Source organism: Neocloeon triangulifer, unplaced genomic scaffold, assembly GCF_031216515.1.
Source record: "Neocloeon triangulifer isolate White Clay Creek 2 clone unplaced genomic scaffold, ASM3121651v1 ptg000015l, whole genome shotgun sequence".
In the NCBI taxonomy this organism is placed as follows: Eukaryota; Metazoa; Arthropoda; class Insecta; order Ephemeroptera; family Baetidae; genus Neocloeon; species Neocloeon triangulifer.
The window spans coordinates 1,131,737-1,146,865 of NW_026775557.1; the positions used below are offsets into that span (position 1 = coordinate 1,131,737).

The window sequence follows — 15,129 nt, forward strand, 5'->3', positions numbered from 1 at the left end:
GACGTGCCCCCGGGAATTGCACGGCGGGGATAAAAAGCGCCACCGCGTAATTATTCAAATCGTCAAAGGCCGCTGCTTGTCAGCCCCGCGGGACGTGAACCCTGTTATGGATGCACTCGGGTGCATTTCTCGTCGTTACGTATGCATCGTGTCGCACGCAAGCCGACCCGGCTGTGACACCATCCTTTCCACTGACGCCAAAGACAGCAGGTGGAATTGAAATTCAAATCAGATGATTTGTTTATTTTTGACTACAGAATCAAAAAGCCTTTTCAGAAAAAAATTCAAAATAATAATCTTTACTTAAATACGATGATTTTATCAATAATTTCAAGCTGCTAAATAAATTGATGATTTTTTTCGTGAAAGAGCGGAATTTTGACAGTTAAATTAATTTTATCCATTTTAAGATTAAGTACCATGAAATTTTTACTACAAATGAAATTTTTTCTGTTTTTCATTAATAATTGGTGAAATGATTCAGTCTATTTAAAAATCATTGTTTAATCAATTGCAATTTTGTTTGTACTAAAACAGTTCAATGATGAATAAAATAATCATTTTATATAATTTAACAAAATTTAAAATAATTATAATATTATATTTCTAACAAAATTACAAAATCATTATAAAAGTAAAATTGTTTTAGAATTGTCATTAAAAATCTATTGCTTTTTTTACTTTTAATATTTAACACACGTTACAATTTGAAGTTATTCTATTCACGTTGATTAAATTTTCTGATGCAACGGAAAACTTGTCTATTTTCACTCTCACGTTTAAAGTTCTGGCAACAAACTAGGCACTCAAAAGTGCAGGCGGTGCACGCTTTGAAATTTTCTGCAATTCAACAGTGAGGCACGTTCAGTCCACGAGAGAAGCCTTTGCAAAACTTTTACGTCAGGGCTTGGTTGGTCGTTGATTTTCCCCTTTTCGCCACAACACGCTTATAATTTCGTATGTATTCAATTTTCCCGCGGCTGCTGCAAATTTCACGCGAGTTTGGCGCTGGGCCAAGAATTTCTGGCCAAGACCACGAGTTAATTCTCCTCGCACGCAAAAAGCGTGAACGTGTAATATAATGATGCGAACGAACCCTGCTGCGGCTTCCCATTCCGAACAAGAGAAGAAGAAAAAAAAAACGAGAAGTGAGCCGCTTAATGAGTGGGGAGATGAGGTCGAGCACTTATTATTCGTCGTTAATAAGTCAGCACGGCAGGAAATTTGAGTTCTTGCAAAATATAGCGAAATGGTGGAGAAAAATTAACAAAAAATCTTATTTTCACTAAAAGCATCAGCTCATTAAAAGTAGAATAAAACTTTACGCAAATAATATTTATCCTTCAAATATTTGAGAAATGTATGATGAAAAGGAAAGGGTTGAAATTAAAAACATTTGTTCGAACAAATTGACACTCGAGGAGATGATCATGGAAATGAAGAAGTTGGGCTTTCCTGGTAGATAAAATTGTTTTTATTAAAAAAAAAACGGCTCGAGCTTTGTTTTTTGAATAAAAAAAATTTTATTACTAGGACAAGCCCAACTTTTATATTTCTTAAATTAAAAAAATCTCCCAGGTTATTCTTTATTTGAATATTTTGTTGAAAAAAATTGTGAAGTATTTTGCTACAAAACTTGCAATTAGAATAGATTTAGCTGATTTAATGGAATGAATAAAAACTAGGAAGATATTTAAAACTTTTCTATCCTAGACGGAAGAAACAGAAACTTTTTATGATTTTTAAAATAACTGAAATTTGAGATAATTGAAGCCCAAATTTTTATGACGAATAAAACTTAATAAAAATGATTAAGCATGCAGTCCACGTCAAAAGCAATAAAAAAATTTCAAATTATTGGGTAAAAAATATTTTTTTCAATTATCAACTTGTAATTAATTGCTTTCAGCGTAACAAAATTTTGGCCTTTTCCAAAAAAATTGCCGCCAGCCAGTAAACGTTTTAGGCGCTGTGAATAAATTACGTGCTGGGTCCGTCGAGCGCAATTTTATGGGTACGTGTCAGCAAGGGAGTGCGTTATGTACTTAGGCGCGGGAGAGTTTGCCGACATTCATTACGGAACGACAGCAGCTGGAGCCATAAATCCGTAGACGACATGATGCGGCATACAATTGCACGCACCTTGTTTGATTTACGCGGAGACGCAACACCACCTGACACAAATATAATTAATTTCAACTGTTTGATTAACATCTCGAGTCTTCTTTGCGGTTGGATTATTTGCACGGCATTAATGAAATTGTTTGCGTTGGAGACTACTTTGGAACTCAAGATTCCCACCGACTAATTCATAAATTACTGAGATAGATGACTAAATTTAAATTCTCTATAGGGCTATTTATTATGTTCAGTAATTAAAAAAAAAAATGCAGATCATGAAAAGGGAAAAAGATTTGATTTTAAATTGGTTTTTATAGATTTAGAGCGAAACTTATTTAAGAAAAATAGATCAAGAAATAATTGATTAAAAAGTTAACACAACAAGAAAAATAAGATATTTTTATATCAAAGAGAGTCCCTATGGAATCGCTTGTTTCAATGTGATTAAGAATTGAAACCAAAACAACGTTTGCAGAAAAGGTTTTAAATAACACATTGAAAAATTGCGTCTCAAATTCACTTTCTTTTCTACACTGAGGATCGCGAGCAATTTTCCCACAGATTAAATTTTCATTTCAATTGCACCTCAACCCTTTCCATTTGGCTTTTCGGCGCTCTAGGGGTGTTAAAACGCAGAGCACACATCTCGGTGGTGCTGCGGCAGACGAGATAATATTTAATTCAGTGTGCGTCGTTATGGTGCGATGTATTTTTCCTCCGACGCGAGCGAGAAGTGGAGAAAGAGAAGAAGTTTTTTAAAAAAAATAAAAGAACGAAAGAAGTGGAGCTTCTCGCCTTTGGCACGGGGCGCTATTTCTGAATTGGCCGCGGTCGGTCGGTCGGGGTCAACCGCCGTCTTAATTTTGATGGCCGTTTGTTTTGTGGCAAACAAAAATTCAAAACGAGCTGCCGAAGAGTTTTTTTTTACTGCTTTTAAAACAACAAAATAATTAGTTAATTGAAACGAATGATACAAATTGGTTCTGATGACTTTTTTTAATAATTATAAACAAAAAAATAATTTTAAGATTTGTACATTTTTTCCAACAATTTTGATTCATTTTAATTTTGGAAAATTCACAAGTTATTCCACTTGACTATATTGCAAATAAATCTACTGGTGTCACTTCAGCTCTAACAGGCGGCACAACTGACGGGGATGAGAAATAATGCGAACGACGTGAGAACAAAATCGCCACAGCAACTCTCGCACTGGCGAAAAACACCCCACGGGACCCTAAAAACCTTGAAAGCAGCAGATTGGATTTCTTGAAGGAGAGCGACCGGAAGCAGAATTTGCTCGGCGTGGGCTCGGGGTCACTGGGCGGGTCGTCGTCCTCCGTTTGCAAACAGTACTTCTTCATTTTGCGCCGCTCAAAACTGGCAAAGCAAATTTAAATTGAGTGGCATTCGCGACTAAAGACCGGAACAACGAGACTGAATGACGGACAAACCAAGCAAAGTATTTACGGGGCGAGGGTGGCGGGGGGTCGAGCAAAATCCAGTTAGTGGTGAACTCTGCTGGTCGATGCTCGGCGCCTTGTTCCGCGATTTTCCACCTGCTTTCGACCCCGTTTCTGCTCTTTAATCACCGCGCGAGCTGAACGGGCAGGGTGGCGCTGCCTTTTTGGGCTTTCCGAGTGATTACAAATGAAATTACGCAGCTTTCACGGTGATAGAAACAATTTTCAATAACATTTTGCATTATTATTATTATTATTATTATTATTATTATTTTTAAATATCAAAATTCATGCAGGCTAATGAAAAAAAAATCTTGGTCCTTATCAATTTGGTAAAAAAAAACCTGAAGATCCCTGGAGGAAATAAAATGATTAATGTAATGAGTTATAATATTTATTTAATTTTTTTTTTAATTATTTACAACATTCCATCTGATGTCAACAACCGTTGATGATATTGATAATATTTTAATAAATAATAGTGCTGTGTCGCTATTGAAAATTGCTGCGATAATAGGACGAATAAAATTCCTTTGTTTGAGCAAACGTGGAAACACATTTTAATTGAGTGAGCATTAAATATAATTTCAAATATTCAATGATTGTATTCAGCCGCTCATTGTAAAATAACAAAATTGAAACACGTAATTCCAATTTGTAGCCAGCTACATTTGCTTAACTTTAATAGAGATTTCTTTTATTGCAAGTTTAATCTCATTACATGGACATGAATTATTTATCATTATTGTATTACTTTTAAAATATTGTTAAGTGAAAATAAAATTTAAAAAGTTTCAATGTTATTTCAAAATATATGTGAAAATAAATTTAATTATATTTTTTAAAAACTACTTATTAGAATAAATGAATTTTTACTTTTCATAAAATCAAAAAATGTATAAATAAAATTTTGAGGTAAATTTTTTATTTTTTAACAAAAATGTTAATTTAAGCAGCATGTATTAAATTTAATTTTATACAGACGTTACTTCAAACCTATTGCAAATTTTTCAATTTAGTTGCAAAGAGTCTTTATTGGCATTTAGATTGGTATTTCTGGACCTTGTCAATTGATTAAAAATATGTATTTAAAATAATTTGTTAAATCCACGCGATTTTCGACACCTGGCACGCATTCAATGGCGGGCGCCACGCATCGCCCACGTGTTCTCAACTTGCAGATGAGATTGTGAAAATCGGGGTCAATTGTAGTGGCGATGCAGCTCACCCCTCAAATCACGGACGGGTTTTTTCTAGAATCAACTCGCACCTGCCGCCCCCGACTCGAAATATAAAATAAACCGTTTCGGCCTAGGTGTGCGAGTGTTTCTGGTATGTCTATAATTTCCGAGCGGCAGACGCGCCGCGTGTTCTTGAAAATCTAATTTCGACAGTGGCCAAAGTGCGCCTCGTCTGTTTTGTTCTAAAGATAGAGCCTCTGCTTCTATTCTGCTCTTTTCGCTGCGTGCACTCGAGCTGCGGCCGTGATTGACGCTCAACTCTGATCGATACTTTTCAAATATTTATTCGCGCATCACTTAAAATTCGTTCATCGTTAATTCACAACGACACGAACACTCGCGCCATTTATTTGCCGGATTAAAGGGCGTTTGATCTTCAGCAAGGGGGACGTGATTTAATCAACGGGCTCGGATGTTGAGCTCTACGACTTCATTAATTTTTACAGCACCGGCGCCAAAATGAGCTTTTGATGAGTTAATCGATACAATAAGTGTGGACTGTTGACGGTCAGCGGATTCACGCAATAACCAAAATGAAGACTATTAAAGCTTTTTTATACGTTTCTTCTTATTTAGTAGAAAGTAAAAAATTAAACACTTAGAGGCATTAAGTATTATAAATTTTGGGTTGTTGAAGATAAAAATGATTAATCTACTAATCTTTCAATTCAAATAATTTTATGCTCCATTTGTTTCAAAGAAATAGGAAAATAGGTGATCTTTATGGGCAAAAAAGCACTTATTAAAGAGGAGTTGCTTCAGGCAAAAATCAAACTAGATGAAAATATGGGTCTTATTTTTGTCAAAAAAATTATGTGTCTTTATGGAGTAAAAATTATTAACTGGGAAATTCCTTATTGTTGATTTAAATGAAATTTTAATATTAAAAATAGGTGATGTAATTTTAAATATCTCAAAATAGGAATGTTTGGCAAAAATTGGTTATAATTTTCTCAAATTGGTGAGGTGCAGTATAATAAGCCAATAAAAGTGTTCCTAATAAGACAATTTTCGTTGCAATTTTTTTACTTCAAAAAGGTATTATTTGGTCTTCATAATTTCAATTTACATTTCTTTCAAGCTTGGAAATTTTCAAAATTCACAGCCAATGTTTGACGTGAAGTTATTTTATCGCCTCTATTTAACAGCTCCGAACAGCTATTTTGATCTTTCGTAAACGGCGCACAAATATTTGCAGCGTGGACATCACCTGACTTCGCACTTTGCCTGCGATAAATCTGCCTGTTAATTGATATATGTAGGATGCCTGCCCGCACCTGGTCATTCCTAATCAATTTCTCGCTTAACAACCAGCAGAGGCGTCAATTAGCAAGCTGAGGGAACAAACTGTCAGATGCATTAATTTGTCGACCACCAACCGAGCTTATCGAGCACTGCGGCCTGATTTTGGTTAAGTAAGTGGCAAAGAATGTACCAAACCGACCAATTTTAATTCATTTAAAATCAATGTACACAAGCAGCATGTGGGAAAATTGAGTCAAATTAAACTGATATTTTTTTATCCATTGAAAAGAGATCAACAAAATATTTCAATGTTAACATCAGTCTAAAGAAATATTTGTTTTGAAGACGGTAAAAAAATTCTTCTTGTTATATTTTTCATTCAATATCATAGCCGAGAATATATCATCATTGCAAAACTTTCAATTTTCATTAGCACTTCATGAATCAAAGTATTGTGTTTTTTTTATATAAATTATATATAAATCAAATAAATTCATTAAAAACAGTAATAACAATTATTTTGATGCCTCTTTTAAAAGCTTAAAAAAACTTTAGTTTTTTAATTAAATATTTTAAATCATTAACAAGCAAAAAATAATATAATTGGAAAATTAAAAAAAAATTATTAATTTATAATCTTATAATCAACACATCTTCAAATTTTGTAACGCTTGTAAAACCTATTGTTGGGACACAAATTTCTATTATCATTCAAATTTTTTATTGTTCTAGGGCTATAATGATTTTTTTATGAGCAACAATTATTTACACTAGTGTAAATTATATCTCTTTTCTCACTTCAGCCGCAGAAATGCAAATAAATTTCTGACGCTTTGACCTTATTTTTTCCGACTCATTGTGATACAGCGAGGAGTGAAAATTATTTTCTCTCTACGATAGGAAGCAGAGAGAGAGGTTGTGGAAAAATCTAGCACTGGCGCGGCTCACACACGCGCGCAACTCTCTTGTCAGCATCCGCTATCATTATGCAAATATTGCGCGAGGTCATGGGCTTCTTTTCGCCGGCGGGCATTGCTCGTTGCACCTCTTTTAAACGCAGTGTGTGCCGGCGCAGCAATTACCAGACGTGTGCCAAGTGAAGCGGCCACTTAACCCCCCGACCAGCATTTTCAGCACGTTCGCTCTTAAAAGGGGTGGTTGAAATGCGTCAGGTCGACAACGGACCACAAATCAATCAGAGACCGATCGATTGGCGCTGCTTCGCGAATAATTGGACGATTTGACTGCCAGATTTACGGCTCCGCGAGAGAAAAGACGACGGAGCTTTATGAGGAGTTGGAAAGCGAATGGCGTTTGTGTCGCAGGCATCACGCGTCATTCTTCGGAGGTCATTTCGAGTTTGCGATCTCCTTCAAGCGTTCCGAATAAAAAAAGAGGGAGAAAATGAAGTTATTATTTAAATCCAATGCTTTTCTTTTCAAAAATTAATTAGCAGTAGTATTATTTTTTTGCATATTTTTCCACGTTAAACATTAATTTACCATCTTAAATTAACAAGCAATTCTATCTCTGGCCTGACAAGTTTCAAGTATGTTTTATTTATTTAATAACTTTGAGCTTCATTAATTTTTTGGTCGCATTTGCCTTCAAGAACAATCCTCTTTCCTCAAGGAAATGAGGTAATTATCAGTATTTTCATCGAATTTAAGCAAAAGTTTTTATTCGAGCACATTTAACAAAAGAGGATCTCATTTAATATAGGATTTAAAAAAAATTTCACGTCGTTTCCTTCTCTTTCTAGAACTTCTTTGTACATAAATTACAAAAAAGGAATCTGTTCATGAATTCCTTGCTGTGTTAGCGACAAAAAGTTTATCTTTTGTGTCAAACAAAAATGTGCACCAAAGCTTTTAACAGTTCTAAAACGTACAAAAGCCCACCTGCGAGGCTTCTAATTAACTCACTTACGCACTTTAGCCTCGCGACAAATTCTTTTGCACGAATGTTCAGATAGGCAACCCGCGCATCACCCATCTTTCTCCGTTTCTACCTTTATTGGCATTCGCAACAGGCCGATTTGCTCCCAGTCGTAACAACTGGGCTGCTAATTGGGCTTTTATGTATCCCGAAATCCGACACCTCTCCTCGGAAAGTGGAGCAGTCGGTGCCAAACTTTGATCTCGATTAGTCTGGCTGCGCGAGTGGCGCGCGTGCCTTTTGGTGCGTGCGCGTCTTCGAATGCGTCAAATCGACCGAGGGCTAAGAATCTTTGAGTTTTAAATAAAGCAAAAAGAATTGTAGCAAATAAGAGTTTTTGTACATATTTTGAACTCATATCAATGGAAATCCAAAATAAAACCACAATGAAATGAAATGTATTTAAATTTTGATAAAAAATATTCAAAAAAATCATGTTTTTCAAAGCAAATTTGATTTTTTATAACATTAATAAAACCCAAAAACTTCTAAGCCAAGACTTTCCTTCAAAACACCGAATATTGAAATTTTACAGCTTTGCTCAAATAATCAGTATAAAAACTTAATTTTCCATTTTTATTTAATTTATTTTTATTCCTCATGTATGTGTGATTAACATGATCTGTTATCAAATATATGCGATTAGTTTAAATTATTCTGTCACCAGTTAATTTATCGATCGGTAGATCATCCAGGATAATAGTAAATTCCTTCATTTTCTCCCAACTTCATTTATAACTTTTAATATTTTTTTATGATGTATTTGGATATGGGCAACAATTGTCTTTGTAAAAAATTAAATGTGTAAATAAATACTTTAAAATTTATAGTATTTATGAAATTAAATTATAATCAAATTTTTATGCAAATTATTTATTTTATAAATTATTATTAAATTAATATTTTTTTAACTGATATATAGATACTTATGGATTTTTTTGAAAAATTGTAATCGACACTGACACTTAATTATATATTGATATACAGTGCATAATAAATGAATTATTTTTATAAAACTTCTGTGGGATTGGTTCATCAAGTTACGTGTTTGATTAAAAATTGTTTGCAAAAATCATGTATGTGAAAGATTATTAATTTAACAGGTTAGGAAACACATTGAACAAAGAAAATTTGCACGCTCGTTTCAATGGAAAATCCAGAATAAATCACCAATTAAATTAAAATCACCAATTAAATATAGTTGAAGTAAACAAAATAGAAAATATAAATGCAACATTAATTATATTTTTTAATAATTCAATTAACTTCCAAAGTATTGATCCATTGTAGAAACAAAGTTTTCAACTTGGTTCAGCACTATATCAGTCAAACCTTTGAGTTATCTTTGATAAACCATTTTTCTACGTTATCTAATCTATGCGATTAGGGTCAACTATTGGCAGTATTGATGCTTTCGCGAGTACGTTTTATGATTAGTAGAGCATGTGGGGTTCATTTTACGGCACATAACTGTTGATCGAGAGTGAGTTGTGCAGGAGGACGGCCCATATTGCACGCACCCGACAGGGGTGAGCGGGGCTGATAAAGCGGGCAGACGTCGTCGTGCTCTGGCTGAATGATAAAATCCACCCGCGCCGCGATCGATAATCCGGCCCCAAAGTATCAAATTTGTCTGTGTTGGTCCCGCAGCGTTCGTTCGTCTGCCGCCATCGGACGCTCGGCTGCTTTTGACTGACCTGTTGTGTTCATTTGCAGGTTTGGCCAGAAGCTCGATTGCGGCTTTTCATCCGGCGATTACCGTGCGTGCGAGTGAAAAATTGAGCACTGCAAAAGGCCTCTTTTCAGTTCCATAAATTCACGAGTGGCTTTTTCAGTGGAAATAAATTTCCTAGAATTTAACAGGTGAAAATTTTGGGGGGAAAAATAATTACTTATAGTTTGGAATAAAAGTAGGCGATTTACAAGGATTTTCAAGGATGGAAGCAGCAAAAAAGTAAATGTAAGCAAAGAAATTTGGGGTAATTTAATTATTTTAATACAATTTCAAGAATTGTCATTGTTAATTACTATATTTTTAGCTAACGATAAAAATTTGTGTTTTTTAAAGAGGAAAAAATTGAATTTAAGAACTTATTTTATACAAAAAAAAAAAAAACCGGAAAAGTGTTGTTACTTTTAACTTCTGAGAATTTAATTAATCTTTAAAGAACCTCAATAGTTTGCCATTGTTTGTTATGGTTGGTATGGATTTTTACAATTTCTTAATTATTGTTGTTAATATTTATCCACATCGAATTTAATTGTTGAAAACAATGCAGAAAAATGAGAATTAAAAAACAAAAATTAAACGTTTTCAATCTAAAAACTTCTAAAAAAGTTATCCCCAATTGTAATTTGAAAGAACTTTTTGTACAAACTTCCAGAAGGGAAACATCTAGAATGAAAACGATTTTTTTTTCTTCATTCAATCTCAAATTGCAGAATATCTTGTTTTGATAAAAGTTTTACACGGCCGCATTTCAGCAGATTATACCAGACCTCGTCTGCATGCATAATTTAACGAATTATTCCAGTTTCTTGCCTTACATGGAGCAAAACAAAATAATAATGTTCTTGTTTGAATTGTGAACTATGCAGTGGTGCCCTTGAGGTTCATCTTGAAACGGCGAACATTGCCGCTGGTGAATTTTGCAAATTAATGGAGCGCCGAGGCAAATTTCCAACTCGGCAGCAATTTTTCATCCCCGCACGCAATCAATTTACGTCCCGCCGGCGGAGTGTGAAATTATACAGGACCGTTTAAACGAAAATTTAGCTTAACCGGAAGAGCTGAATTTGAGGCGATCGGTGCCAAAAGTCGCGGACGATTTCAACTGGAGCTTCTCTTCACGCGAGAAAAACGAAATTTGGCCACTCGCCCGTCGCGAGTTGGCGGTTTCAAAACAAATAACACACGTAGACGAAAAAGTCGTCTGCCCCGCGAAAGAAAGGAGCAAAATGAGTTTTTGCACGCACACGTCTGCGCCGTCTTTTTCTTTGTCGGCGCCAATTTCGAGTGCGCGTGAATGCAAATCGTGTCACAGTTTGTCTGTCTGGCGGCCCGCAGGTTGTTTTTGCGGCACGACGCCCAAATAATTTTGCATGCGAGGCTAATTTCGTTGAAAAAGAAAAGGGTGGCGGTTCAAGCACATACGCAACAATAGCCGTAGGTGGAATTTACCACAGGAAGTTCGTATAACACATAAACATTTCTTTTTTTCAAATCCAAACACTGGAATTTTCAACCGTTGCACAACAATTTATGTTGCAAATCCAGCTTTTTTATTCCTTTAGAAACTCAACACGATCTGCCGAATCATCATTAGCAAGGATCAATTTATAATCGATGTAAATTTTAATTTGATTGGTCAAAAATTTTTGATTTATTTGGTAGAGAAGGTCAGATTTATAACAGTTGACGATATTATTTATATCCCTCATTTCGGTAATAATATTAATTAGCATCGAAGACCAGTTGGCGTCTAATATTTGAATTATTTCATTGAACCCCATGATTGCTGTGAAGAAAGCTTAATTTATAATATAGACAATATAGTATTTCTTGCTAAATAAAAAAAAAATCCTTGTTAATTTTACTGTGAAAGTAAAAAAAATGACATGAAGTTTTAAAAAAAATTGTTAAAGTAAATAATAAATTTATTATTTGTTAAATAAATGTATAAAAAAATATATAAAAAATAATTACAAGTATTTATTGTACTGTAATTTATATAAAAGCATAAATGGTAAATTTAATACAACTGCACACTAAACCTCTGTCACCTGGTAATCCGATTTACAAAAATTAATTATAATTGACATTGCCTTTTAATACAAATCTTCCAAATAATATCGAGAGTTTGAAAATTTGAAAAATTGATATTTAAAATGATTTCACCAACAAATGTGAGCTAAATAAATTTACTAAAAGGAAGTCACATTGTAGAGGAAGTGAAATTTAATATTATATAATTCATGTAATTGAAATCGGTAAATTTATTATAGTTTTGCTTCTTTCAACCCCGATTAATCGACGAAATTTCTCGTCCTTCTTTGGTTTTTATCCAGCATAATAACAATTGCCCCAGCTTACAAAAAAACAGCAGTCCCTCAGGATTTCATTGAAAGAGTTGGAATTCGCGTTGATCGGTAATAAAAATCAGTTGGGCGTTTGGCAGAATAAAAAGAGCAGTGCTTTGTGTCGGCGCCTTTGTGAGGAAGATGAGAACGCACCGGCCTGGGCACGCATGTTTAGTTAACCAAAATAGAAACACACACGAAGGGAAAATCAATGCCACGCGAGAGAGAGAGAAAGATACAGAGCCATTCAGCTTCCCTCCCATTGGGAAGTTGCAGCACCGTCTTTTCACAGCGAATTGGCCGTTTTTGCGGCAAGACTGACACTTTCGCAAATTACTTTTGCCGGAGAGCCGCTCTTTCAGAAAAGTTACTCGTTCTGATTTGAGTATGACGAGAAAAGTGCATTTTATGGTAATTCAGCTTTTAAGAAGCAACGCTCAAGAGGAACTCGAAGGTCTGCATATTTTTGTTCACAAAAGAAAAGCAGATTATTTGTTTTGTTAAAAAAAAAGTTAAAAAAGTTTGGTCCAGAAGGTTCTTTGAGAGAAAATTGAAATTATATATTTCTGAAATGTCTGTTGTCGATTTATTTATTTGAGGATTTGAACTTTCTTTTTTAAAGATGAAATCTGTTCTCTGCAGTTGAGACTTTTCTCAACCAATCAGAACAGTCTAAAAATTGCCAATTTCGGAAATGGGGAGAGCGATTTTTGGTCGCCGGTCTCAAAATTTCAGACCGCGACGCCGCGTGTGTGCTCGGAGGATAATTTGAGGGGCACTTTCTCACATTACCTTGGTCAGCGATCTGCAGTTCAGTGAGCGAAACGCGATTCCTCGAGTGGCATAACTTGAGGACGACTGCCGGAACGAGACTGACGGCGAATTTATCAAGTTTGTGTGTTGTGGGTGGAAGGGGCTAGGTGTGCAAACTGGCGACGTGCGGTGCCGAGACCCACCAGAGAGCACGCCGCGTATTGATCAGCGGACGCCGGCGCCGCGGACTGCCCGCGACATCTCTCCCCACCGACCGAAACCCACAAAACGGCACCTCAAATTCTGTTACAAATAATTAGAATATGAATTTAAAAAGGAAACGCCAAATATCATAAGTTTGGGTAAAAATTCAAATTGCAAAATAAATATTACTTCAAGCTTCATTTTATATATTCTTTGGTATGTATTAAATTTAATTATTATTATTGTTGTTTATTTGTCTAATTTTTTACATGACATTGTTTACAATCATTGCTGAAAACAATTATGAGAAAAGATAGGAATTGATGGACAAATTGGCACCAGCACTAGGAAGAATATTGCTAAATCTTCCAAGATCAATAAGATCCCATCCTCCGCAGTGAACCTCGATTGACTTATTGTTAGTTTTTTGTTAAATTTCACCACTTTTACCACTTTATTTCATACATAGTTTAATTGTTTACAAATATTATTTTTTTTTTTTTCTTATTTCTTCTTTTTGCTGAAACGGTTAAAAATTACCATTGCTTTCTTTCAAATTTTTCCAAGACGCTTTTTTTTAGAATTTTTATTAATATTGATTAATATTTGCAACATGTGTGATTACAAAGTGAAATATCTGATGTGTACCTGCATTACATTGATAATTAAGTAAATCAACTAAATATTGATAAGGAATAAAAAATATTATTCATTCATAATTGAAGGTAAATTCATTGGCAATGATGATTGAGTGAAAATATAATTTAAAAATATAAGTCTTAGTTTATGATTTAATTGTGTTGGTGCGACCTAAGATCATTGGCGCTTTTATAGAGCTAATGTAAATATACGGAAACCTAAAAGAGGGATCTCAATCTCTAGTGAAATTATTTATTAGATGAATTTCAATAGGAATGCCAATTATAATATGAAAGTAGCGTTGATGGTAAATGAGTTTGGTAGAAAACAGGCAAAACAATAAGATAAAATTGTAACAAGATATTTTATAACGTATTTTTATGTTATTTACAATTAAATTAAATTTTATTCATATTCAAACATTTTTTTATGCACAAATATAATCATTTTAATATTAAATTTATTAAATTAATTTTATAATTCTTTATTTAATAAGTTTTATTCTTCTAAATTTTGAGAAAATAAGGATTATATTTCTTTATAATTGTCCAAAACAAAATTTCAGATCTTTTATTAACCGCGAATTACACTCACAAGGGTCAAAATTCATGGAAACATGGATGCATAGCAGTGAATACCTCCTACTTCTATCATTATTTAATTAATATGTAGCACATAATTATTATGAAATAATTGAGCAAAGAAAATTTAACGATGTTGACGGATGGTATTGAAAATGTTTCTATGACTAAATCAAGTAAACCAAGTGAGTAGCCTAATTAAAACCATTTCAGCTTATTTTCACGCCGCTTTGAAAATCCTCGTACGGCCTATTTTCGCACAAAACATCAGCTTGCAACTGAAGTCGGCTTGAGAGGAAAGTTGAGAGAGGCGCTTTAAATTGAATAGGGCACAAGTTGTGCACATGTTAATAATGCAAATTGCCCATCCAACGACGCAATTTTCTTTGAAAACAAGAGAGACGCAGCTGCGATAATTTCCATCTCGCTTTTCGGTGCGAGCTTAGACAACCCGTTGGGCGCGTCTGTCGAGCGGTATGCATAACGATCTCCAACTCTTTTCTATTTACCCGGTCGCAGAATTGATTGATTTTCTCGAGCGTTTAACATTTCAATGTAAATTTTAACTATGCAGAGAAGAGGGTTCTTTCACTTTGGCAGAACAAAGCGAGCGAGTAAATAATCCGGTGAAGACTGAGAAGTCAGTCAGCAACTAGTGCTGAATGGAGGAAAGAAATGGGTCAGACCGAAGCTTCCATGCATCAATCAATACATTCGTGACTAGTGGTGCTCTTGCTAGCTCACGTCTTGTCACAGGTGGCAATAAAGATCCACCTGTGCGCCAAAATGACACTTTTCATTCAATAATTCAATCACCGAGTGAAATGTATTCGAGGGGAAAAATATTGTCAAATTTTATACTCT

At 34.5% G+C, this 15,129-nt stretch overlaps 1 protein-coding gene across 11 annotated transcripts in view; it reads right to left on the bottom strand.

Moving 5' to 3' along the window:
- LOC132202828 (electrogenic sodium bicarbonate cotransporter 1) overlaps positions 1 to 15,129 on the bottom strand; it is a 68,905-nt gene that overhangs the window by 27,594 nt on the left and 26,182 nt on the right. Inside the window, exon 1 of one of the 11 annotated variants that reach the window (XM_059630058.1) lies at positions 12,881 to 13,029. The exons of the other annotated variants lie outside the window; for them this stretch is intronic. The gene's annotated coding sequence lies outside the window, so the exon portion shown is untranslated. Of the gene's footprint in view, positions 1 to 12,880; positions 13,030 to 15,129 lie in introns of those variants that run through there. 11 annotated transcript variants of the gene reach the window in all.